Source organism: Sebastes fasciatus, chromosome 9, assembly GCF_043250625.1.
Source record: "Sebastes fasciatus isolate fSebFas1 chromosome 9, fSebFas1.pri, whole genome shotgun sequence".
In the NCBI taxonomy this organism is placed as follows: Eukaryota; Metazoa; Chordata; class Actinopteri; order Perciformes; family Sebastidae; genus Sebastes; species Sebastes fasciatus.
The window spans coordinates 10,468,030-10,495,573 of record NC_133803.1 but is presented as its reverse complement, the minus strand read 5'-3'; the positions used below and the strand labels follow the sequence as shown (position 1 = coordinate 10,495,573).

General features: G+C 42.9%; 1 protein-coding gene across 6 annotated transcripts in view; it reads right to left on the bottom strand.

The window, feature by feature from the left end:
• zmiz1a (zinc finger, MIZ-type containing 1a) overlaps nucleotides 1-27,544 on the bottom strand; it is a 126,514-nt gene that overhangs the window by 58,572 nt on the left and 40,398 nt on the right. For all 6 annotated transcript variants that reach the window (XM_074645994.1, XM_074645996.1, XM_074645997.1 and 3 more), the window contains one exon: nucleotides 20,323-20,399. The gene's annotated coding sequence lies outside the window, so the exon portion shown is untranslated. The remainder of the gene's footprint in view (nucleotides 1-20,322; nucleotides 20,400-27,544) is intronic.

Here is a 27,544-nt window from a genome sequence, read left to right as displayed (position 1 = left end):
TCAAATCTTATTTTAGGAAAGCTGTCAAAGTATAAAGAACCAAGCACCATATGTATAAATTCTGTGTAAGTAAGTTATACCCAATTTATGCAATTCCAATACTGTTTAGGGACCCCAGTATGTAGAAATATTCAAACATCATTTTTAGAATAGGTGAGAATAACAAATTTGTACTGCATGCAAAAAATTGCATGATTTTTTGCCCAAAACTGCATGTGATTATCATAAAGTGGGCATGTCTGTAAAGGGGAGACTCGTACCCATAGAACCCATTTTCATTCATATATCTTGAGGTCAGAGGTCAAGAGACCCCTTTGAAAATGGCCATGCCAGTTATTCCTCACCAAAAATTAGCCTAACTTTGGAGCATTATTTAGCATTCTTCTCCACATGCAAGTATGACATGGTTGGTACCAATGGATTACCTTGGGTTTTCTAGTGTCATATGATGAAAGCAACTTCACTTTAGCTTTAAAACTGAGCCCGCTACAACCGAAAACCAGAATAGCGACCGGTTAATTTAAAAACGATAGTGTTTTGGAGAATCGATACAGTATTGCAAAACATAATATCACGATACTCATGGTTAGTGATATTTTCTTACACTCATAGTCAAAACCTGGTGCCTACATTACCCACAATGCAACTCGACCGCCGACGGTTCAGTCGGAAATTCAGGTGTGCTATGCTAGTAGCCTCAAGCTGCTAGCTTCAAGCAGAGAAGGGGAGTGGTAAGCTCACTTCTTTCTAACTCTACACCACCAGATCTTTTTTTCATTTTCAAACAATTACCACTGACTCAAGTGACATCACTTAAGGCAATTTTCAGATTCCACACACTCTCTGGAGCACATATGCAATTGTACTCCCCAAGACGTGTAAACAGTCTTTGATATGTAAAATCGGTGGAGTTTCCCCCCCCCCCCTCGATCCATTAATTGTTTAGTCAAGGTAATGTCATAAAACAGTGAAAAGTGCCCATCGCTGTTGTGATGTCTTCAACACTCAAAAATATCCAATTTACAATAACATAAAACTGAAAAAGCAGCGAATTCACACCATTCAGAAGCTGTGAATGTTTTTGTCGCATTCTTTCTTCACAAATTACTTAAACGATTAATCTCTCGTCAAAATCTCTGATTCATTCTTTTACTGTCTCCTGGCTGATCGATTAATAGACTAATCATTTCAGCACTGATTTCAGCGCTCTGCAGAACCAGCTGAGTGAATTCCGTAGCTGTTTGTGTGAAGGTGTTGGGGGCTGGATGTATCATCCATCAGCCCTGCTGTTTGAAGTGCAGGGAGGTGGTGACAACTCTCCATGTGTGCTGCTGTGTACGTTTAAACAAACCTAATCACCAGCTACAGAAATGCCATCGCATTGCCTTCTTTCCTTACGTTGTTTACTCGCCTGCTGCGAGGTAAAACTACACGACGTTTGATCCTCAAAGGGTACACCGCCAGCGATGCACATACAAACACATGTACAAATACAAGGTGTGGGGGGTGTACATTATACAGTTCCATACATGTACAGTGATGGCAGCCTTTTGATGAGCAGGTTGCCCGTATGGGGGGCTTTAAAGTGCTCCAGTTGCTTCCCACACGCATCCATTTTTGATGTACAGCATGTGGCGGCAAACAGCCTCCATGCTCCGGGCTCTCTGATCTTCTCAAGACACTCCTGTCAAAAAAGCATGATGGCACGATGTGGACTGTAACAGCCTCATCTGTGCCTTTACACATGTGAGCCCATGTGTGTGTGTGTGTGCCAGGAGGTGTGTGTTTTTGTCCGTGTATGTACTCAAATGCCTGCCTCTCTCTGTAATACCATTGTCCACTGCCACCTGCAGAGCAGCATTAGGAACCCCCACCCCTCAGACACACACACAAATCCCAACAGATCAAAACACTGCACTCCATCAAATCCAGGGAAAAGCCTGTTTGCTGATGATCTGGTGTGAAGACAACAGGCGGCGGGAGTGGGAGATGAAGAGAGGGAGAGAAAGAGAGAGGTGAGGGGTGAGAGCGGTGGAGGGAGTGAGGCAATCGGGGAGTGGCCAACTGCAGGGTTTTTTATTATCAGCCATTGTGAAGGAGCTAGGTGGGATAATTGGTCTCCTAAGCTCAATGCGCAGCATGCATTTTTAATGAGCTCACACTGTTGCTCATTTAATATATAGGCAGGAGATTGCAGATAAGGAAGAGATGCTGTGAAATGCTGATGTTTATAGAGAAGGGTGGGCTGAGGGAGAGATGTTGGGCTGCTGTTGTTAATGTTGTTAGTCCTTTGTTGCATAATTGCTAAATAAATGTCTTATCACGCCAGAAAGACTTGAATCAACGGTATAAACTGAGAGTGACACACTGCATTGTAGGTGCAATTTTTTTGTGCAAGAGTGTGCTTTTGTAAATCCAAAGTATGTGGTCATTTCAAGATGTGTATCCATACAGATGCAGACTCTAATATAGTTATGGTTTTGTGTTGTGTTGTTACATGATGAACTGCATAGTGTGATCATTCAAATGTCAGCTTTCTGTTGTCCAGATGAATGATTCAAAACGAACACAATATCATTTCTGTTGTACGTTTTTGTATCGCACGAGTGTGGACTCAAATAATGCAAAATGGTCGAACACAGATGATCGTTTTGAACATCACTATAGTCACTACGGCATTTTCAATATCGATGAATCTGCTGATTATTTTCTCAATTAGCAAATTGATCGTCAGTCTATAAAATGTCAGAACACACTGAGAAATGTCTATCAAATTTCCATTATCTTATCTTTATCAGAAAGGGAGGATGAGCCACTATGGACACGAGAGGGTGATTAAATCTCACCAGCAAAGCGGGATCTACACACTCCTATCCAAATTCACTGCCTGTAAGCCAGTAACTCAGAAAGGCCAACCCTCCTCAGCCAGACGCTGTGGGGAAGTACAGTTAAAGAGTAAAACTCACACCAGCTCCAGCCAAGACTTCCGACCCGTCAAAGCACCTCTTAATGTTCTTACTGACCTCAAAGCAACAAAAAAGAGCAACCCTTCGCATTACAGCAGTCTCAGGCGGGCATTAGAGGGCTGCGCTGACCAGGAAGTTAAGAGGCTGGTGGCGGGGAGCAGGAGCACCCCGAGTTTAAGTGAATTAAGAAAACTAAGTCGTGTTTAGCCCCGGCACGAGTCCATCTCTCCTTGTTGGAGAGCGTAGCGCCAGGGCTGCCACCTCGTAATAGCATTAAACACCTCCCAAAGTGATGTTTGGGAGCGAGTACACTGCAACCCAAAGGCTGTGAAAGGGTTGCCTACAATAGAGGACTGCACTTGGACTTAGAACAAAAAAAATGGTTAGGAAGAAGGGGAATTAAAGAGGGGTGGCATGAGGGATAAAGAGAGGACAGGAGGCAGAGAGGAGAGGTGGCAGGTGGAGGGAGGTTGATTAATGGCAGGTCTTTTTTGCCTTTCTCTCTCTTTCGGTCTCTCTTCCCCCCACCGTCTTACAGTACTTCCTTCAGGGACCCCACAGACCTCCTCCAGCATCCTGCTCCGAAGCCCTCCGTGAGATCTCCAGTCTAGGTCCATCCATCAACCCCTGCTCCCATCCCCAATGCATGAAGTAGCCAGCCACAATCCCCTCTGTAGTAACCCTCACCCAGGCTGTTAACACAGCCCCTGTCTGCTCTTGACGTCTTCTCTCCTCGAGGGTTGCAACTAACCATTATTTTCATTTTTGACAAAGTCTGTAAAATAGTGAAAATGCCTACGAGCATACAGCGACACCTTGGAATTGTTTGTTTTGTGTCCAAAAATCAAAACCGACGTCATTTACAATGATACAAACATTGAAAATAAGTTAAGTGGGGCTTAATGGCATTTGAAATGTTTGATAATAGTGATGATACCAGACACCGTTCTTTGTGGAATATAAACATATTTTTATAAAAAAGATGCTAAACCTCTCAAATGTAAAAAAAAAAAAAAAAAAAAGGTCTAACAAGCAACCTTACAGGAACTTTGCCACTACATTAAATCAAGTCTAAAACTGGCAAAATTATGATTTAAATCTAGGGCTGTCAATCGATCTGTTCAAAATGTACCTTAAAGGGAGATTTGTCAAGTATTTAATACTCTTATCAACATGGCAGTGGGCAAATATGCTGCTTTATGCAAATGTATGTGTATATTTATTATTGTAAATCAATTAACAACACACAACAATGCCAAATATTGTCCAGAAACCCTCACAGGTACTGCATTTAGCATACAAAAATATACTCTAATCATAACATGGCAAACTGCAGCCTAACAGGCAACAACAGCTGTCAGTGTGTCAGTGTGCTGACTTGACTATGACTTGCCCCAAACTGCATGTGATTATCATAAAGTGGGCATGTCTGTAAAGGGGAGACTCGTGGGTACCCATAGAACCCATTTTCATTCACATATCTTGAGGTCAGAGGTCAAGGGACCCCTTTGAAAATGGCCATGACAGTTTTTCCTCGCCAGAATTTAGCATAAGTTTGATTCTTTAGGTTTTTTAGTTTCACATGATGCCAGTATCTCCACTCTAGCTTCAAAACTGAGCCCGCTGCAACCAACAAATAGCAAGTCGCGTTAATAGGTTACAGAAACTTAAATCTTAAACAACAAGAAAAAGAAGAGATGACAAACGACTATTCATTCAACAAAACCGTTGAAGAGTGATTTCCTGTCGATCCACCGATCAATTAAGCAACCAATCCTTTCAGCACTAAACTCCACCGTTCATTCATAATAAATGTGTTGTCTCTTCACTTTATTTCGGCATCGAAGTTAGAAAGTCAACTTGAGGAGTTTCTAGGAACGAACGCGTCATCTTTAAAGCAGCTTATATATTAAAAAGTAAAAGGCTAAAGCACTTCCTGGAACCACAGTATGCGGGTGGATAAGACCTATATGTGCTCTGTGCATGTGTCGGTACACATTTCTGTTTATACTGTACTCTGTCAGGGTGGTTAAACAGGGTATAGTCATCAGGCCATAGCCGTTCTCTTTGATGCGAGTACAAAAGCTGCCAAGCGGATGTGAGCTATCCCCCACCTCCAACTCCTCCTCCACCACCACCACCAATCCCCCCCCCCCCAGCCCAGCAGCCAATCCTCTCCTCTGACTGAGCAACACACACAAACAGAGACGCAGAGAGCTGAGCATAAGCATCTGGATAACACAAATGAATTCTATTTTCTGACGGCAGACAGACGGACCTGCCGGACGGCCGGCGCTAATCTGCCACCTCCCCTCCTCCCAGCACCACCTATAATCCCCGACAGAGAGACAAACAGCCATAAAGAAAGAGTTTAGGACAGTGAGAGAGAGACAGAGGGAGGGACACTTGCATAATGGTGAAAAGAAGCTTGATCTTATCCCCCGTGCCTGAAATAAAATGGACTGCCCACTGGCTAAATAAACACTTGTTGGCCACTTTTGCTAATGCCGCTCAACGCAATGGAAGACGGATGATGTTTCATTCACGTTCTCGGGCTGCCTTGTTTGATTTGCTGGCACGGCGGAGTGTATACAGTAGAAGAAATAATAAACTTTGAAGAGCTGCAGCAGTGTAGGTCTCGCTCAAAGTCTCGTTAGGTGACAGAAGACTCGGCTGCAAACACGCTCCGAATGATAAGAAACACACAGCCAGAGCCATATTTCTTCCAATTAAGTGTAACTGACTTGTAATTTAGTCCAATCTCCTGTGGGTTTGTATGTGTGACCCTGTCACAGTAGTGAAAAGGGAGCAGACATAAAAGATGAAGTGTATGAGTGTGTGTCTTATGCGCTACAATATGTGCTTTGTATTCATTGCAGATAACAGGAGGCCGTTGGAGGAGAGAAAACAGCAGCCATTGATTTTGTGTGCTGGGCAGGCGTTTCTCCATTCCAGAGTCTGGTCGATACACACACAGAGAGCAGGGAGCACCGGCGGGGTGAGGGGGTTATACACCACTCTGGACACTTCACACACACACAGACATACATACATACAGCAGTCAGCAGCGAGTGGACAGAAGGCCTGTCAAGTAATCACGGCTATCTTATTACCTGCCGGCACATTCAAATACCACCGGTTTACAAACACAGGCCTGAATGAAGGCAAAATGAACAAATGGACTGGCAATTTCTTTACTGTGAGTGGGGCAGGAGAGGCCGGGGTGGGGGGGCATGTTTCAGCATTAAATCCTTTATCAAGTAGGCGGCAAATCAAACATTGATTTCCATGAGCCGCGGTGCCGGGGGCAATAAGGATCTCCCTCGTCAACAGAGGCAGCGCTGGCCACACACACACACAACAATAAGTACACAAACACGTCGACAGCAGGCACAAAATGAACTTTATTTCCAAAAGTAATTGCAGCGACTCTTAATAGGAAAAACATTTTCTGTTGGTGGTCGGGCTGGTTTGGAGCCAGAGGGGAACACCGGTCGGCTTTGATCAGAGATGCGCTGCCTCGGCTGGACAAGTGGCCATTAGAGGGGCACGCTGACAAATATGACAGTTCAACTCATGTTCATGTTTAATGAGACGAGTAAAGGCTTTCACTAAAATAGCTTCAGTTGAGTTTTATACTTTACTGGTGACCACTTCTTTGTTGTGCCATATGTATATTTTTCTAGGGCTGTCATTCGATTATAATACTTAATCACGACTAATCGCATGATTGTCCATAGTTAATCGTGACTAATCACAAATTAATCGCACATTTTTTATCTGTTCAAAATGGACCTTAAAAGGGGGATTTGTCAAGTATTTAATACTCTTATCAACATGGTAGTGGGCAAATATGCTTGCTTTATGCAAATGTATGTATATATTTATTACTGGAAATTGATTAACAGCACAAAACAATGACAAATATTGTCCAGAAACCCTCACAGGTACTGCATTTAGCATAAAACAATATGCTCAAATCATAACATGGCAAACTGCAGCCCAACAGGCAACAACAGCTGTCAGTGTGTCAGTGTGCTGACTTGACTATGACTTGCCCCAAACTGCATGTGATTATCATAAAGTGGGCATGTCTGTAAAGGAGAGACTCGTGGATACACATAGAACCCATTTTCATTCACATATCTGGAGGTCAGAGGTCAAGGGACCCCTTTGAAAATGTCCATGACAGTTTTTCCTCGCCAAAATTTAGCGTAAGTTTAGAGCGTTTTTTAGCCTCCTTCTCAACAAGCTAGTATGACATGGTTGGTACCAATGGATTCTTTAGTTTTTTTCTGACGCAAGTTGCGTTAATGCGTTAAAAAAATTTGTGCCGGTAAAAAGAAATTGCGTTAACGCGTTATTATCTCGATAATTTTAACAGCCCTAATATTTTCATTAGTATCCTATAAAAATATTGTAATATATGAAATCAAATGTTTCGTCATCCAAAGAGTAAAAACCCTAACTCTTTTAACTGCAGTACCTTGTTGTAAAGTGCTTGATACTTGTTGAATACCACATGTTCACGAGTAGGTGCATAATTAACCTAATTGACACCCTTACATTTTTATAAGTCTACCTTTTCTGCTCAATTTGTGTTAACAACTTCATTCACAAAAATGGCAGTAAACAGAAAACATTAAAACTGCAGTAATGAAGTCCTGCTGTGAGAAATCAGCAGACAAAAAAGTAACAATGTCAGCAGTAGCATTAGAATACACAAAAAAAAAAATTGTGTCCGCTTGTTTTTAGCTGACATTTAGCTGCTAATCTGACCTTTACTTCCATCCATTGTCTATTGAAATGATTCACTTTGTGTTTTATTGTTGCATACTCCTCATATGTGCACACACACTTTGATGTTTACTTTTACAGTTGCCATGTAACTACATAATTTCTTAATTATCATAGGTGACAAATTCTCAATTATTTTTTTTTAATTAATTTGAAGTCTTGTTTTGTTTACTTTCTCTCGTACAGGTGTTCTGTTTTTTTCCTTTCTTTGATCTTCTGTTTTGTAATTCCTTAAAGCCTAATTTAAAACTCGGTATATGACCGTTATCTCTTATTTGTCTGGAAAACCAAATAAATAAAGTTTGAAAAAAAAGGAAATATTACTGCATCTGTCAACAACATTGTCATTACAGAACCATGGCAGAAATATAGAAAGAATGGTTGAACAGGAAGTTAGACGTAGAAAACAATGTCCATGACCTGGATGGGAGGCGGTCAGAGGGAGGTGACATATACAGACAGACGACAAAATACATCCATTAGAAGGTGATGTTACACTGTCGGGTGCAAAGGACGACGCTCCCCTGGACAGATTTGCATAAAGACCCCGAGGCAGCTGTCGGGAGAGTGAGGATTTTTCTACTGAATTGTAGAAACTGTCCTGTCAATATATGCCGGGACAATTTATACAATATATTATAATAATATAATAAAATCTTGGACAAAAAAAACCAATTGTGAAACCACTCAATAACTTGGCACGCCATGATGATGCACATCACACTGGTCCGGTGACCAGAATGGAAATTACATATCAAAAGCGTTTCTTGTTTTTAGTTGATTTAGGTTTCATTCAAATTAAAGCCGTCTTCTTCTTCTGTGTCGTGTCGAATGTATGCGTGTGCGACAAACAAACAAGGCGTAAAAACGATGCTCCATAGCGCTACTAGTGGTAAAAAAAACAAATCTGTTCATACATGTGCTACTTGCATGAGGCCCACAACTCATGTACTATTTTTCACTAATCCTTCTGTCAAAGCCAGAGGTATAACAGAATCAATAAAGTATTTACACAACATCCAAAAACACTTATTTTGATGTAAGAGCATCAAGCTGAGAACGTCACGACCGGACTCCAACTCCACTGAGCGCACTAGGTCACTCTCAAACCAGCTTGCTCCTGTGAAATTAAACTGTTGTGACATTTTAAGCTGTTAGCTGAGAGCCAGTCAGAGACAGAGGATGACGAACAGGCACACGCAGAGGAACACAGAAACATATGCATGTAAAAGATACACGCACAGGGAAGCAAAATGGAAAAACAGGCTCAGGAAATTGGCCAGTTCCTGTATAAGAGAGGTAGAGAAGGAGAGAGAGGAGGAGGGGGTCGGATGGAGGAAAACAAGAAGGAGAGAGAGAGACTGACAGCGTGGCTTATGTAACTTTAGTGTCACTGTTATTTTGTTTTTCAGACACGCGACATGTCAGGTCGTCAAGAGTTTCCACTAATTATGAAGTCTTCTGAGAAAACAGTCACATGGTACAATGAGTTTTTACTGTCAGCATGTGGTGGCATGTACAGCAGGTTCAAGGAACCTTTTCATAGTTTCACATATACGGGCCAGATTTATCACACGTGTTAATTTGTGAGAATATATATACATATAACACTGTATACATGTAACATATAACATTGGTGTGAATGCTCAAAAAATGCTAAAAAATAGTAGTTAATTCTCATAATGACCCTCCCTCAAAAACAATATGGTATTTAGGGCAAACGAGAAGAGGAATTCTCAAGGAAACATAATGAACAAATTAATTAATTAGTGGGTATGTGTAGGGCTGCACCCTTTTAGTTGTTTTGGACTTAGAGGACTAAGAGTTCTTTTCATTTTTTATGCTTCTTCCATGCTGAATGACTTACTTCCAAGAATCTTATGAGCACATCTCTGGTAAACAACAAGATTTAAAGTGGTGCTTTTGTGTTTCTCTGTGGAGAAACTCAGTTTTACAGATCTGTGGATTAAACAGCCTAATCGATTAGTTGTTAAAGAGTGTTAAAGCCGTTGCTCACCAGTGCGATGCGAAAATGTGGTGCGTTTCATTTTCAAAATGAGCTTCCTCCTAGTGCCGTGTCCACTCTACACAACAAAAACCTATCCAGACAGAGAATGTCTACGGGGCTAACGTTAACTACACGATACATAAACTAATCGGATCCCAAATGTGATGCTAATGCTAACGTTAGCTGTTGGGGCTAGGCCCGTTGCGTGACCAACATATAACATTAGCAAGTGCATATGAGCTACATTATCTTCTTTATTGTATCCCAGCTGCTGGGCGATCTCAAGCCATATATTGTCCTTTATTTGGTTGTTGGGGTAGTAGTGATTTTTGTACATTATTGGGTGTTGAGAAGGAGACAGCCCATTGGTCTTCTGAAACACCAATTGTCAGAAAAATGGCCCATTGGACCGAAAAAAGCCCCTTCGTCTGACAGACCGTTACCCTAAAAACAAACACCCATTGTTCCAAGATCCCAAAAATACACACTCAGTAGAAGCACATGGCTACGTATTATGAACAATGAGGGAATATCTTTGAATATCCCAAATATCTTTGGGTTTTGGACTTCTGGTTAGACGAAATGGGGAATTTCAGGACAGCCCTTTGGGCTCTGGGAAACTGTGAGGCATTTTTTTGTGACATTTTGTTGGCAAAATATGAAATAATTACTTGATCAATTGAGAAAATAAGCAGCAGATCGATCCTATAATAATGAAAAAAATTGGTAGTGGCAGCCCTGGGATGATTTCTTAAAACGTAAGGATGGTAGAAGGTGGAACATTTCACCAATAACCTTTAGCTGTTTCACAATGTTTACAGCATCTGTGAGGGTGGAAAGGTACATGCTGGATCGTTGTAATCTTGTTTTTCACATTTTGTGTGTGTGTGTGTCTGTGTGTGTGTAAGGTAGACTAGCCAGACCAGTCCTTCCCACACCATACCTCAACAGAGTAAACTTTAACCTCTGAGACCCGCGGAGCATGACAGATGACCCGGGCTGAAATCGGAGCCTCTGGGTTTCCACTCTAACGTGAAACCAGACAGACACCTGACCCGCTGAATTCTCGCTGATGCATGTAGACTCACACACAAAACACACAAGGCACGGATATAGAGACACACAAAACACACATTCAAAAAACACCTGTTCAATCCACACAGACACGCTCTAAAGTACGCACAGGACACAAACAATTCAACGGGCACATAAAGGCGCGTTCAGTGACGCACAAAACCTGCACTCAAGTGACTCTTGTGTATCATTATCTTCATACACAGAAGCAGTTCTCACTTTAAACAAGCATTTCTCAACATGAGCAGCAGATATTACTATAGCTATTGTATCTGCTGCAGTGGGCGAGTGTGTGTGTGTGTGTGTCTGGAGAGAGTAACAAAAGAAACACAGCAAGTATGCACTGCTCATTTCTCCAGCAGACGTGTTGAGTCTTTGTTAAAATGGACAAAGTCGGAAAGAAAGTATAGCAAAGAGGAGGCGTGAAGTGAGACTACGGTGTTTTTTAGCTCTCCGTTAGAAAAAGCAAAAAAAAAGCAGACTCCCTGTGTAGTTGTGTATGCATATGTTCATCTGTATGTGGCTTTGTGTGGGTGATAACCTCAACATAAATCGTGAGACGCAGAATTCTGAAAAACACATGCAGAGAAGACGTCTGCTGATCATCTTAAGGCGCTTTCACAAGCCGTAGTCCGTTTGGTTAGTCCGAATCACAGTGAAATTGATACTTTTGGTTCGTTTTCAATTTAGTTTGGTTTCATAGTGCACAAATTAAAGTGGACCAAATAAAAAAAATAAGTTGCTGAGGGATGTGTACGGAGCGAATTTATCTTTTTCATCTCGAGAGCTGCCACTTCTATGCAGGGAATCGCACACTTTGATGCTGTCTAAGTTTTTTCACTTCGGCACTGATCGATTGCGCACGAATCCCTCTTCCTCCAGTTCATGACTTAATAAACGCCACCACTTTTGTGGACTTTATTTAGCATATTCTGTATGTTCTCTTCGTCCAGATGTCAAGCAAACATTGGACTTCAGCAGAAGTCCAGGTCAGTCCTCTCACACTCATGTTAACCTGATGTTTACCTGTGTCCATCTCAACAAATGACCACCTCTCACAAGCGGTCTCGGTCCGTTTTTTTTGGTCCGCACCAGAGTACGATTACTGCGTTCACCCAAACAAACCGCACCAGATGTTGAACCGCACCGAAGTTCAGGGCTGCACCGATAACGATGCTGGATCAGATATCAGGCCAATACTGATTCAAAGAGCTGTATCGGATATCGGTGACAATGGGGCCAATCTATTCAATTCAATTTGTTGATGCTTATATATTCTCTACATTATATTCTGTAAGCCCTGTTTAAGTTTTGACCAATTTGCTGCTGCATTAAAAAGGTTTACACTCTAATTATAATCCCTGTTCATTTTGAAGATTTTTTACCAAGTTGCTGGTGTATGATTTATTTTTTTAATAATAATTAACAATTAAATAAATGTATATCTTTGGATTTATTTGTTAGATTTTGTTTTACAATGTTAGGAAAACGATGCTTAAGTCAAGCCTGATGTTGCCTTCACATAGAAGATTGATCCCAATCACTTCTTCGTCACAGTGAAGCATACAGTTTATGAATTAAACACTGGTATCGGATTGGTACTCGATATCGGACGATACCCAAGGCCCAGGTATCGCTATCGTATCGGGACTGAAAAAGTCGCTGCATCCCAACCAAAGTTTGATTAAAGCAGACTAAATGTTGGCTTGTGAAAGAGCCCTCAGAGTCAGGCACCTCAGATCTGGGTATCAAACCTCAATACTTGAGCATTAACTGAAATGTGTCCACAGAGTCGAGTATTGAAAGTTCTTGGTCAGGTTCTCAGAGTTGACTATTTATTCTTTAATCCAACTTTTCATATATAGGCTACAAAAAAAAATACATTTTAGACAACTGAGGTTTATGGCACAGAGGAATACACTACATCAGGCTTTGGCTACACATGCAGGATCAATTCATTGTTGTTTTTTGTCTTTTTATGGGATTTTTTAACCATAGGAAAAATATACAATATCACCACACCTGCCCTTGAAAAAGTATAATTTTGCTATATGTAATCAGTCCTGAGACAGAAATGGACGAGGACACATAAGGAGGTGGGGTGGACAGATTAGATGATGGTTTCCCTCAAAGACTGGAGATCTAACAGCGCGCTCATTCATTATATGAATAGGCTGAAGTTGATAGAATGTATCTATCTATGTGTGTACATGTATGTAAGTGTGTCGTCCTTCTTTTCACAGTTCATTAAGAGGAGCCACTTCACCGCTGGCTGTTGTGAAAGGGGGAGCAGCAGCTCCAAGCTCATTGTGGATCCACTAATCCTTCACTTATCTGAACTACGTCAATACCCCCCCCACCCCCACCCCACACACACACACACACACACACACACCTACACCTTCCACTCCATTCTCTGCTGCTTTCCCTCTCTTCAGTTTTCTCCCCCAGCCCCTCTCGCCCTCAACCCTGCAGCTCTCATTCCAGCCTTGTATCCCCCTCCAGCCCCCCCAAGGTGCTGCTTGAAATCCATCCTATCTCTTTTTTCCTTCCTCTGGACAAAACAGAAAAGGGTACATGGAGTAATAACACGGAGCAGCAGGGAAGAGGTTATTAAGTCTCACACACAAACACACGGTTCGCCACAGGGCCGCTGAGGTGGGGCCCCGGGGGGCTAGGGGGCCGTTTCTGTTTGTGTGTGTGTGTGTTGAGATGCCACTTACTGTGTTCACGCTGGTGAACGATGAGGCCACCCACCTTTTACTGGCACTAACAAACTAGTGTTCGCTTGATATTGTTTTCTGAAGGCCAATACTAATATCCACTACTGTATCTTTTTAGTCTAAAGCTGCCGGTGTCCAGTGCTGCCTTTGTGCTGCTGGTCAATACCTTTAAAATTGGATCATACTCATGCTGGGAAAGGATCCAAATTCTGCAGGACCTCTAAAACTGTATTTCTTAGAAAGGAAAGGCCTCTCTTCAAACAGCGTTCAGGCCATCATGTAATAGCTAAACTGTCCACTGAAACCTAAACAGATTCATCTAAGTGGCTCCTTGAGGCAGAGTGAGGCATGTTTCATTGCAGGTTTTACAGACTGTCAGCCCCTGTAGCTGGTTGAGTTGAAATAACTCCCACATCAAGTCCAGTTGTAACTAGCTCTGTCTTTACAGCAATAAGGATAAAAGCTCTTTAAACAGGATTTGGCCTGACCCGCCACTCTGTAGCTGGGAGCTGATACAGCAGCGCTCGGCCAGCGGTGGATCATTTTTCATCTCCAAATCTGCTTTGGCATGGTCAGGAGTGCCAGTGTGTGCGTGAGTGTGTGTATGGCTAGGAGGGGTGAGGGGGAGGGGGTGGAGGTTGGGGGGGAGGACTGCCAGACAGGATGCATTGTGGTCCATCTCTTGTGTTTTTTTTTTTTTATTGGTGCTACTCTGACAACACGAGGCTGGGTCTTCCCTCGCTGCTCAGCTGAGCAATCAGGTCACCTCATCTTGACAGACACAAACGCACGCACACACAGACGTAAACACGCAGAGACATACACACACACACACACACACGCATGGTGGACACACAGTGCACGCCGCCCGCAGCTGTTGCCAATGATGTCAGTCCTGATTTGGCCAAACTAGCCTTTTGTTTCACAGCGTGAGCACAGAACAGAGGAGGAGGCTTCGTTTGGCAGAACAGCGAGAGTTGTTCTGTCTCTAAGACTGTTTGGATTAAGGATTAGCTACTGGTTGCTAACATGAAAGTCTCAAAGCAAAACAAAAGACAGATTTTTTTGCGGCGCTCGAACGGTTAATAGCTTCGAAAATTTACAAGAATCACTGAACCGTTGAATTAATCATCACAATCACAATGTTTGGACATTTTATGGATACAATGATTGAGATTAATTGAGAAAATAATAACTTTTGCAGCCATATTTTGTTTTACAAATCTATAGCAAAAAAACTGATTCTATTATCTGCATGTACAAACATTTTTGAATATAGATGTGTGTGTTTGTGTATACATGTGAACAACTTCATCTTGGAGAAATGTGATGCAAAAGCACCTCATAATAACTTATATGTTTCAGGTGTTTTTAGATTTAAAGTGGTGTGAACCAAGTTATATAAATAATGATTAAAAAAAAAGTGAATAAAAGGAACAAACATACAGCATCATTTAACACCAACTCCTGTAAATTGAAAAATAAATAAATATATATTAGGGCTGTAAATCAATTAAAATATTGTCCATAACGATTAATCACACATTTTTATCTGCTCAAAATGTACCTTAAAAAGGACATTTGTCAAGTATTTAATACTCTTATCAGCAATGGAAGTGGGCAAATATTCTTGCTTTATGCAAATGTATGTATATATTTATTATTGTAAATCAATGACTAACACAAAAAAATTACAAATATTGTCCAGAAACCCTCACAGGTACTGCATTTAGCATAAAAAATATGCTCAAATCATAACATGGCAAACTGCAGCCCAACAGGCAACAACAGCTGTCAGTGTGTTGACTTGACTATGACTTGCCCCAAACTGCATGTGATTATCATAAAGTGGGCATGTCTGTAAAGGGGAGACTCGTGGGTACCCATAGAACCCATTTACATTCACATATCTTGAGGTCAGAGGTCAAGGAACCCCTTTGAAAATGGCCAAGTTTAAAGTACAAAACTGATTTAGTATAACGTAAAGTTAGAGACTGCTGCTCTAGTCAAATGCCCCCCCAATCTCCTTTCTCAAACACAAACACAAACACACACGCACACTCTCTGCCTCAAACACCCTGATGTCTGTTGGCAGAACTGTCTGAAGAGCTTAATTGGTACTTTCTCATTTTTTCCTCTTTCTCTCTCTCTCTCTCTCTCTCTCTCTCTCTCTAACTTTGTCACTCTCTCATTCAGCTGTGTTTGTGTACGTGAACATGTGTACGTGTCTGTTACGGCGTCGAAAAAAGCACAAGTGTGTTTTCATGGCGTGAGGACAAGAGCGTGGGTGCCACTAAACGAGACAGAGGCCGAAGCAACTGCACACACTCTGTGCACCGATGTGATTGGGCGAGCCAAGTCGGTTAACCAAATCTTGGAATGAGCCTCGACTGAACAAGGTGCACACCACGCAAACACACACGCGTGCAAGGCGCACGTGCACGTACAAAAATTGTCCCGGTGCCCAGGCAGCTTCCCTGCTGCCGATAATGAGGAGGTTTGGAGACGTGCGTTTGTTTGTGCAGATCAAAAACACACACTTTAATGGCTAACTGGATGGCTCGGACGCTCTGCCAATCACACGCCAGTTTCAGTCAACAAAATCGGCATTCTGCTTACTCTCACGTTTGTGTACAGTAGCTTTTTTATTTGCCGCACACTCGGAAACACACACACGGTGTCACATATCACACCTGCTGACACGAGATACAAACATAGCATGAGACTCTTCTACTGAGCTATTATGCTGTCAGTGACATTTTCGAATATAATCCTACTTCTCCTGACATTTCATGCAGCGGCTGGTTATATAGCACCACTGTACGAGCAGCCTGCCTCTTGATCGGAGATGTGTTTCGTGGAAGCCCGGCAGCCAGGGCTGCTTGTTGGAGCAATGATTTGATTAGGTTTGCGCTGATTACAGTCTTGTTGGTTACAATATACGGCTCTATCAGGGAGAACAAGAGGGAGGGAGGGAGAGGGAGTGATTGAGAGTGGGATTGTCAGTTTGTCAAGCTGTCAAGAGCAATGTAATGTATTGTGCTTCTGCGTTTAGGCGAGGTGTGCGTGAGTAGCTGAGCGGAGATTCAAAATGAATCAGCTGATATCAAAGAGTACCAGTGAGGATATTAATACAAATCTGTTAGCAGTTATCAGCACTCAGGAGAGTGATACGATACTGTGCGAGGACTCTGGCCCCTTTGAATCGCATCACGGCGAAACGGAAAAGAAAGGAGCAGTACATCTGGACGGCTCCCATTTCACAAACAACGCTATCGCGGACAAACACTTTTAACGGCAAGTGCCTTGTCTTGGCATTGTGCTCGAGAGCTGTAGACTTTGCAGCGCAGCAGCAGCTCAGCCGTTTGTGTGTAATATTGGCCGAGAACAAATAATCTGAAAAGCCTCAAATGCCCTCTGCCTTTGTAAGCTTTATGAAATATTAACCAAATTAATCTACAGTCTTTTTTTTTTTTTTCCTCCAGAGTACATACTGTACTGCAACCTATTCACTATACGCCGACAATCATCCCTGAGATTAATTCTAAGAAATGCAGCCACAGTTTTGATCTCTGAAAGCCAGGGACAAGGTGTAATTATTCCCTTCCATATATTATGTTTTCTACTAATTAGGTCTGTGCCAGTGAACGCTGCTCTGCTTGTTGAAGCGACAGCGACAGAGCCACAGGCGTCTCTCAACACGGGCTTTATTCCTGACAGCGAGTGTGCCACGTTATTATAACATTATGGGGCTTAAACAGACAGGCAAGCGCAGCGTCTGATCCGAGGTCAGATTCGTGTTGTACCTCGTGAAGATATTTTTAAAAGGCCGATATGATACCCTGTTTAGTAAAGCAATTTCCAGAGGCCTCAAGGCAGAACAAAAGGGCAGAGTTCACCGAGAGCAGAAAGAGCTTCGCTCCAAAACATGTGACCAGAAAATGAGGGCCGCAGAGTAAAATAGAAAATCATTTGAAGGGATTTTATAGATTGCAGATTTAATGTCCGTCTGATGGAGAAAAGAGAGAGAGAGAGAGAGATCAGAATTAATCCTCTTAGCTGTTTGTTTGGTAATCTGATTTAGTCAGATTTTTAGGCTGCTATCTGTGGTTATGGCTACTGATGCTGTCTCTGGATTGACCACAGACATTTTCACCTTCAACACCCCCCCCCTCCTCAGATCCCCTCTGGTATATTAGGATTTGGGCTTTAAACAAAATATCGGTGGATGTAAATCCTTAGCACAGTCGATCAAATCCAGCAATATGTCTGCTTATGAAATGATTCTGACATCGCTCCGGAGAGGCACACCACGGCTGTCCCTGCTCCAAATAAATGACCTACTTTGCACATTAACACACATTTACATGGAGGCAAAATCCAGGGCAGCTTCGTAGTTTCTGTTCTCGGCTCAGACACCTCTCGCTTTAAGTGCCACGACCAATTCTTAGAAAACATTTGTTTTTGTTTTTTCTAATTCTGCCATCTTTGAGGGGGGATCGCTCAAACAACACAGCTCAATGCAGACAGGTTAAGCTATATTTCTTTTTCAACCTGAGTGGAAAAATAGGTGCGTAATATGTGCCAGGTTCTCCAGGCAGAATTGTGCTTTTGTCGTGCGAGCGTGTTAAAAGGGAAGGTGAGGCTGGTACCAGAGGCCCACCTAAGGTGCTCCCGACTCAGGCAGAGCTATTTCCAGACCGCCAGCCCCCTCCCCGTCTCCTCCACCTCCACCTCTGGTGGGGGAAACCACACCACTGCACAGGCCCCAGTCACAGACATGAGTCAAGAATGGATCCATTATTCACACAGGCTATTAGGGGACTGGCACACGAGGGTGGGATGTGGTAGTGGGACACGAACGCTCACTTTTACTTAACTTAGAAATGCTCAAGCAAGCAAAAAAACACATTATAAGAGTCAAGTATCTTTAACGAAAACAACGCAGGTAGCACAAGCAGTCCGTGTATCATTAGACAAGTACAGTTAAACAATGTCATATAAATATCCACAGTGTGATTTGAGTGATGTAAAGTAATTGTAACAGCTCCTAAACAGAACGTTTGCCACTGTGTCCGTGCTCAACGCTGAAATGATATGTGTGAGCTATCAGGGGCCACGTGATTGGAGACACACACTGAGACACACAACACAAAGCAACGCCACACAATAGCGCAATGAAAGTCAACACAGCTTTAGACACACACGTCATATCAAGTTCAGAGAACGCTTGACGGCACAACTCGACATGGATGAATGTGTAAGTGCTCTCTCTCTCTCTCTCTCTCTCTCTCAAACGCACACACAGAGGCCAGATTGTATACGAGTTTGCTCACGGACCATGATAAGAAAATGTGGTAAATGCGTAATCGGATATGCATGACTTGAGGTTTCTCCCTGCCTTTCTTTTTTCCTCTTGGAAATCGCAGGTTGCATCCATAATTTACACCAGCCTCCGTCTGTTTCTCTCTTTTCCACTCCGCTCCCTCCTTCTTTTTTTTCTCTCTCTCTCTCTCTCTCTCTCCATCTCCTCTCTTCTCTTCTCTCCTGGCAATCTGGCTTTTGCAGCTTTGCTCATTAGCATATTGCAGAATGTGCAGATGCCACCAAAAATTATTCACCTTCCAGCGCTTTGATGCCGCTTCGCATGTATACAAACTACACCGTCGACATTTTGCGCAGCCTCCCAAACAAAAGCAAGGGGGACGAGGTCTCCTTTTACTCGAGTGTGTTGGGGGTCGTAACGGGAAGTCCTTTAGTCTGATGTTTCCTCACATCCTCCTCCATCCATCCCGTCAGTCAGGGTTGTTTTTTTTGACACCGTGATGACGACTGATGGAGTGTGTCTTCTTAGGCAAGGGTTAAATGAACACTTAATATTCATGCAGTCCAAGGGATAACTGAATACATAATATTCACGCTGTTCAAAGGCTAATTAGAACAGTATTCATGCATGTTTTTCCATCAGATGGAGTCCTGCAGCTTCTGCAGAAGACTGGAGGATGGGGATGTAGGGGATTAGCAGTTGTCCTCCTCTTGGAGATTGAAACTGATAGAAGCAGATCAATACCATACATGGTAACTCGCCATTGGTTCAACACTGCCGTTCAGGTTTCACACCCTAAGGGCAGCTTGAAGCAGAGCCAGAAAGGTATCGCCATTGTGGTACACATGTGAGACTGTGGTCGCGTAAACATCCTTCAATGGGGCATTTTCTAAATTGACCACATCAGAGGAAGAACGGTGATAAAGTGAAGCGCAGAGTGACTTGGCATCACAACTTGTCTTCATCGCGTAAACATGTGCTTTCATTCAAAACAATGGCGGTCAACCTCTCACGCCGATTAATTCAGCATGTTCCGACGTGTATGCGGTGCAGTATTGTTCTCTGGAAGCGTTTGGAAAAATAAGGCAAAGCGTAGTATCAATTTCAGTATCGCAGGAGAATAAAAGGCTTTTAATAAAAGCGCTTTTTTCTTCACAGATGATTTGAGTTTGGCGGCCTAAAACTGAAAAGGTCTGTATGTTCTTTTGCTCCTCAACATGTATTGAAAGCACACTGTATAGCAGTGCATTCTGTTCCAGGACAAAACGCCTGCGTTTAGTGGCTGGTGTGACACAACAAAAGGCAAAAATCCAAACAGCAGCCGTCTTATCTTGTTTGCAAAACCACGCCGAAGCATATCTGCATCACCGTACGAGCTGATGCTTAACAGTTGGGATGAAGACGTAGGTGATAAATCAGGATCCTTACCAGTGTGGATGAGGACGTTCCCTTGTTTCCTAATGGGCAAAATCCGTTTCTTAATCCTCATCAATCACAGAGCGAGTCTGAAATGAAACAAAACAGAATGCAACGCACATCAGGGAGTGTGACCAAACACAATCTGCTTTTTAGTGATAGGGAAACAAGACTTTAGGTGGCATCATTTATAAAGATGTGATAAAGCGCCCTGTCGTGCAGCTGACAGATTGGAAGCACATAACAAGGACCGACGGAGCTTGAGAGAATGTGCATCTCTAATCCCCGCCAAAATATGAAACATGAAATACTTAAATGACAAATGCAAGTTGATTTCTCGTCTTCCTCGTGAGTGTTTTTGCGCCCGTCTAGTTGCAGAAGCAGCTGTCTTTGAACTCTCTAGGCTCTAATCATGGAGGAATATTTCTTCTCTGCTTCTGGCTCTTCTCTGGCTACGATGTGCGGATCTCCTAATGGGACGACCACTCGCTGACTATTAATGCACTGGCTTGCTTTACAGGACTGCATCTTTAACTCTCACTTATTTCTGTGTTTGAAACTCCCACATCATTTCATTAATATTCTGCTAGAGTGCTTCCCAAAACCGTCTGGCTCACTTTCTTTTTTTCCACATGTGTACTCGTACAGTAGGCGGACTGGAGCTATCTTCACAGGCTACAGATTGCCCCACATTTAATTACTGTTAACACCAGCGCTAGCAAGCTAAATACGCCTCCATGATTTATTCATTTTCCCCCCCATATTTGAGTCAAATTAAATTAGTCATATGAGTTTAATTAACTAAATATGATCTGATATTGTAATTTCACACTTGAATATGGGATACAGAGAAGGGTACTTGAGCACAAAGGAACCATGGTAAACCAGCGCTCATTAGAGGCTGTGTTGTGTGTAGTCATGTTGGCATTACCAAGAGCAGCATTAGCTGAATGATTGCTTCTAATCAAGGTTTACACACTGGGAGGTTACCTTTATTCTTAAAGCACTGGGATCACTCCGCTCACACCATTATTTACTGCTCCCATTAGTCATCGAACCGTGGCTAATACAAGGAACTCCCCTCATATTTTCTGGGACCTGTGCTCTGCTCATTGTTGTTACTGAAGACCACAGAGCTGCAATTAGGTGAAATAACAGTTTATTCCTCCAGTTAAAAGAGCCGGTTCACTCCACCTCCCCTAAAAAAAAACACATTTACCTCCAGTAGTACCTAGCCATGGAGAGAGTCTGAGATTACAGCTTTCATCCCAATATAATGGAGGAGAAAGAAATTGGTCAAGAGTTTGGTCAATGCCCCTCGGCATCGGAGGCCGACGCACGAGGTAGGCTACCCCTCTAGGGTTACTTTAGGACATACCAGGGACGGCGTGTCAATAGACGCTTGTTACATGCATAGTGTCCTTTCAAAATAAACTTCCATTTTCACAGGAAGTTAGGTTTAGGCAACACAACCACTTACAGTTAGGTTTAGGAAACGGTCGTGGTTGACGTTTACTTCACTGACGTATGACTCATGTGACTACCGAGCGACTAGCGGCTCACGGGACAAGCAATCACGGGACTAATTGACAAAATAAGTCAAGTAACGCCGCGGTATGTTTACATTGGAGTTAGTTGAAAGCCCGGTTCGCCGCTTACAGTCGCTAAAGGGCGCCTCCGTACGTCGGTATCCGATGCCGAGGGGCACTGACCAAGCGGCGGTATTTGACAAATTGGGAGTGAGAGCGGGATTGGTGTTCACAAAAAAAAAAATCATGTTCAAAGTACTACCCAGAGTAACAGAAACACAGTTTCTAGAGTGAGATGTTACGGTTGAATGTTTTAAATGTCACTTTTGCAACAAAATTTCTGTCACCTACTGTCACAACTGTTTTGGGGTAGAGGCAGAAATGTCAGAGACAGATATGCTGAAACACAGCAAAACAAAAACAAAACAAAATACCGGCAGGGCTAGAAGCAGCGAAAAAATATGTAGAGCTGCAACGTCGCTAACTATTTTGATAATCGATTAATCGGTTTGAGTAATTTTTTAAGAAAACAAAAGTCAAAATTGATTCTAGCTTCTTAAATGTGAATATTTTCTGGTTTCTTTACTCGTCTATGACAGTAAACTGAATATCTTTGAGATGAGAACGTCATCTTGGACTTTGGGAAACAGTGATTGACATTTTTCACCATTTTCTGACATTTTATAGACCAAACAACTAATCGATTAATTGAGAAAAAAATCAACAGATTAATCAACAATGAAATTAATCGTTATTTGCAGCCCTAAAAAAAAGTTTTATTCCAATATGGACTGAGCCTTTTAACAGCTTTTACCAATGCAACGTCCTTAATAAGAAAAAATGGCTCAAAAACACACTTTTAAACACTTTTATTATAAAAATATAAAAAATACTGCAAACAGTGTATTCACAAACACTATATTTCATATTCAGCCATTTGTAAGCGCTTGTGTCGGGGAAGGTCATCCTTTCTGCAGCGAATCAATGATCCTTCCATAGACTGAATCACATTCACCACAGGACCCACTGTGGATTTCCCCATTCAACTGCACCTGGTAATTTCTATGCCTGTGTATCTTTAGTTGACTGAGTAGCTCTAGAGCACAATATCTAATGCCGGTATCATTTCCCACTCATACAAACGCTACATCATGGTGCTAAATGAGCTGCAGTGAGTGAAATAATAATAATGAAAAAAGCACACAGTAATTTACTGATCCCCGGTAATGAAACATGAGGCCGGGGTGGCATGTTTTCCCACTCTCACTGAGAGGAAATATGGCTGCTGAGAGCCGCGCCGGCTTGCAAAACACTGTCACACCGCCGCACGACACAGGCGGAATTATCAGAGAAAAACAAATGGAGGCATTGATTCACTAGTTGTTTATTTACAGCCTTCTCCGGAGAAGACATAAATTCCCCTGTTGAGGCTTTGTTTCCCCATCATACGACACGACAACGGGATGCATGAAAAGAGGGGTGAGCAGGCCACACACACACACACACAAGCGTCTTACATCTGGATTAATCTCCAATGGGCATCATCACAGATGCCATTAAACGTAGCAGAAGGCGAGAATCCTGCAGGAAAGAGGCTGCCATCTGAATAATTTATTCAGAGACTCATCTTGTCTCACACCGGGGGGATTTCTGCTTTCAATTTACACTGTTCTCCTCCCCATATTCAAATGGAGGAGCAGATTTGTTGTGATTGGCACGCGGAAGGTCAACGTTAGCAAAGCTAGCGTCGACGCTGCCCTCAGCGGGCTGGTGTGCTGGTCTATTAGCACACTAGGAGAGTGTGTGTGTGTGTGGCAGTCTTTGTTTACCTCAGTGTGTGCTGGGTGACACTGGAGAATAGGCCTGTGGAGCGCAGAGACAGCGGTGTGTGTCTGAGCTTATTAGGCTGCTTTCCAAGGACACAGGAGGCTCTAGACATTACACTGGCTGGGGAGAAAACACTAAAGCTAATCATAGCGAAGATGTTAGGACTGCAGACACTGAGCGAAGGGTAGGAGGGGGGAGGACAAACAAAACGTACAAGAGAGGGAAGGGAGGATGAGAGAGTGCAGGATGAAGTCATGGCTCTCATGCATGTCCTCGCTCTGTGTGTCACACTGGGACTGAAAAAGAGGACGGAGAACGTTTCGGTGAGGCTCGGGTCATCTGTGACAGGATGAGTTGCCATTAGCCGAGAGGCACAGCGAGCAACTGACAAGCAAAGGGGAGAAAAAAAACTCTCTCAGAGTGACAAACTGTATTTTCAAGTCCTCCGTTTGAAATTCCCAGCATCCGAAACAGCACAAAGGATCTGTTTTGTTGTTTTGTGCTGTTGTCGTACGATTCCTCTGGGAGCGGATCAGTCTATTTCACTTTACACTCCATGTAGGCGGCGGGCGTACATGCAACAGAGAAACATATTTGAGACGTGAGCCGCTGTGTTTGTCTAAAAGAACGCTGTTAAGAGAGGAGCTTCTCATTCTCTGAAATGTAATCCAAACTTCCAACGAGGTTACGAGGTTGCTCCGGGGCGAAACTGTGCTTACCAAGCAAAATGCCCCTGTCATTTTCTAGTAGTAAATTGGTATGCGCTAGCTAGCGCTGATGACAGGACTTGGCTGTTTCTGCCGTTACAGGCATGAATGGCCCCGTAGTAGCCGGGCACAGTGCAGCGGTTCAACAAGGCCTCTTTAACCAGCTGAATGACAGGCAAGCAGACGGGCGACGAGCCAACCACAGACATTCAGCTCCGGCTGCTGTAATGGTGCCAATACAGCCAGACCAGAGAAACCACGTGATGTAGCGGGAGAGAGAAAGAGTGGGAGAGGCGAGTCGAGTCGAAAATCTATGAGCGCATCAACAGTTAGGTCACCGGGCTGTCTTCTCCTTCATGTATCCCCACCTCCATATGTCTCAGATTTTTTGGCCATTGTCTAGCAGTCCTCTAATGTTTACTCTTTAAACACTTTTGTTGTCTTTTTTCGTTACCGTGGGGAGTCTATGGAAGTGCGGCTTGTTGCCTTGTTAAACTTTAAATGTCAGTGTCCACAGCCCCGAGCGTTGTGTCAGGAGCCCTTTTCCCCTCTCCGCCTCGTGGAAATCTCTCTGCGCAAACTGAGGGGAAACTCAGCGCCAGTATGACACAGCATGGAGGAATGCACCAGCGGATGTGGCCCTCTCCCTCTCCTTCTCTTTCTCAGTCAACCCCCGTCTCCTCCTCCTCCTGCTGCTCCCTCCCCCCTCCCGCTGTGGGCAGGTCCATATGCACCCAGTAATTATCAAGGTTATTTTCTCCAGAGGGCCAAATCCCTGTTTATGGGCATGAGCGTGTGTCACAGGGCCCTGGCTAACAACCCACAGGACGCTGACTCTGTAGACATCCCCAAAAGAAAATCTCAGCTTCAGCGACACTGCGGTTGCCAGACCCTGCAGTTGCTTTGCTTTTGCTCCCGTTTAGGAAAAAAAAAAAAAAACACTTGTGATTTTTGGTAGCTGTGTCATGACCTCAAGTGAGACAGCAAAAAATGTTTCGTGTGAGCTTCGACCTCAGCTATTTCAGGAAACCACCAACTTAAAAAGGTGCTATTGATAACATTCAGCCACTAGATGTTGTATTCTCCCTCCCCCCGTTCCTTTGCATTCACTTCACAACAAGTCATTGTCAGGCACTTAAAATCAATCTCAGCCATTAATACGTTTTTTTCCACACTAACTGACGACCCAGAGATACCACGTGACACCAACGTCATTTTATTATGGGCTTACAAGCCTTGTTAGAAGTGGGAACCAAACGTCAGATATCTTTTAAAACATTAATTTGGACCCGCAAAAACTTTTTAAATAATTAATTCACAGTCATAATAATCTTTTCAGGAAAAGCCATACTTTTATTCGGCATCTTTCTAAAGGCTCTGTGGATGTATTGTTGTTGTTTTTTTAAATATTTGTTTACATAAAAATGTTTATGTATTTAACTAGGTCTGTTAAAGTTAACATGATAATAACAAGTTAACTCAAATTAGTTTTAACGCCACTCATTTGTGAGAGTGCAGATACTGGTATTATATGAAACCAGAAAACCTAAGGAATCCATTGGTACGTCATATTAGCTTGTCGATGTTGTGTGAAAAACTGGCATGGCCATTTTCAAAGGGGTAATGGTAAATGGTAAATGAACTCACATTTATATAGCGCTTTTCTAGTCTTCCGACCACTCAAAACGCTTTACACTACATGTCAGCATTCACCCATTCACACACACATTCATACACTGATGGCAGAGGCTGCTAAGGTGCCAACTTTGCCCATCAGGATCTGATCTAAATATTCATTCACACACCGATGGCTATGCCTTCGGAAGCAATTAGGGGTCAAGTGTCTTGCTCAAGGACACATCGACATGTGACCCGGAGCAGCTGGGGATCGAACTACCGACCTTCCGATTGGTGCACAACCTGCTCTACCTTCTGAGCCACAGCCGCACGGGTAATGGGTTCTATGGGTACCCACGAGCCTCCCCTTTACAGACATGCCCACTTTATGATAATCACATGCAGTTAGGCAGTTCAGGGGAAAGTCATGGTCAAGTCAGCACACTGACACACTGACAGCTGTTGTTGCCTGTTGGGCTGCAGTTTGCCATGTTATGATTTGAGCATATTTTTTTATGCTAAATGCAGTACCTGTGAGGGTTTCTGGACAATATTTGTCATTGTTTTGTGTTGTTAATTGATTTCCAATAATAAATATATACATACATTTGCATAAAGGAAGCATATTAGCCCACTCCCATGTTGATAAGAGTATTAAATACTTGACAAATCTCCCTTTTAGGTACAAATTGAGCAGATCAAAAAGTGTGATTAATTGTGATTAACTATGGACAATCATGCAATTAATTGTGATTAAATATTTAAATCAATTGACAGCCCCACTTTTAACAAATAGTATCGGACAGCAAAGAGAAAAACTGACGCTCAGACACCGAACCCAAAAATCAGTGTAGGTGAACATGAATGTCTCTCATTTAAATGTGTTATTTATTTACTGCAGACATGAATGTTCTACTGAAATGTAAAGAAGGAGACAGTTTTTCTTCCATTATTGGTTTGATTCAGTCCCTTCCATTGTGACCTGGGCTACAGCAGCACACTTTTCTTTTGGCAATGGCTGCAGAGGAAGTGAAGGCTGTGAAAGAACAGTGTTTAACAAGCCCTGTAAAAAAACAAAAAAAACAAGCTAAGTATTATGTCAGTTAATTAGAGGCAAACAAGAGGCAACTTTGTCTGCTGAATGGCATAGAGAGTAGGCTTGTTCTCGTGCTACAGTAGGCTCGTCAAACAAGAGCCTGGAGCAACCTGAATTGCAGGCTCAAAAGTAAATTTGCATGGAACTAACTGTTAGCCGGGGTCAGCAGTGCACACACACACACACACACACACACACACATACATACATACACAAAAACACACAACGAAATCGGCTGCTCCCTTCACAAAAGCTGCTTCCTCTCCGTTTCATCACGCAGGCCGGGCTTTGTTAGCGTGCGGAAATGCCTCCAGAGGGAATGAAAATACTGGCAAGTCCCTGCAGCTCTTTCTGGAGAGAGAGACGCGGGGAAAGGAGACGGGTCCTGCAGCTGCAAGATCACACACACGCAACCACACACATACGTATGCCAAGTGCCCATGTAGGTTGAGGGCTCA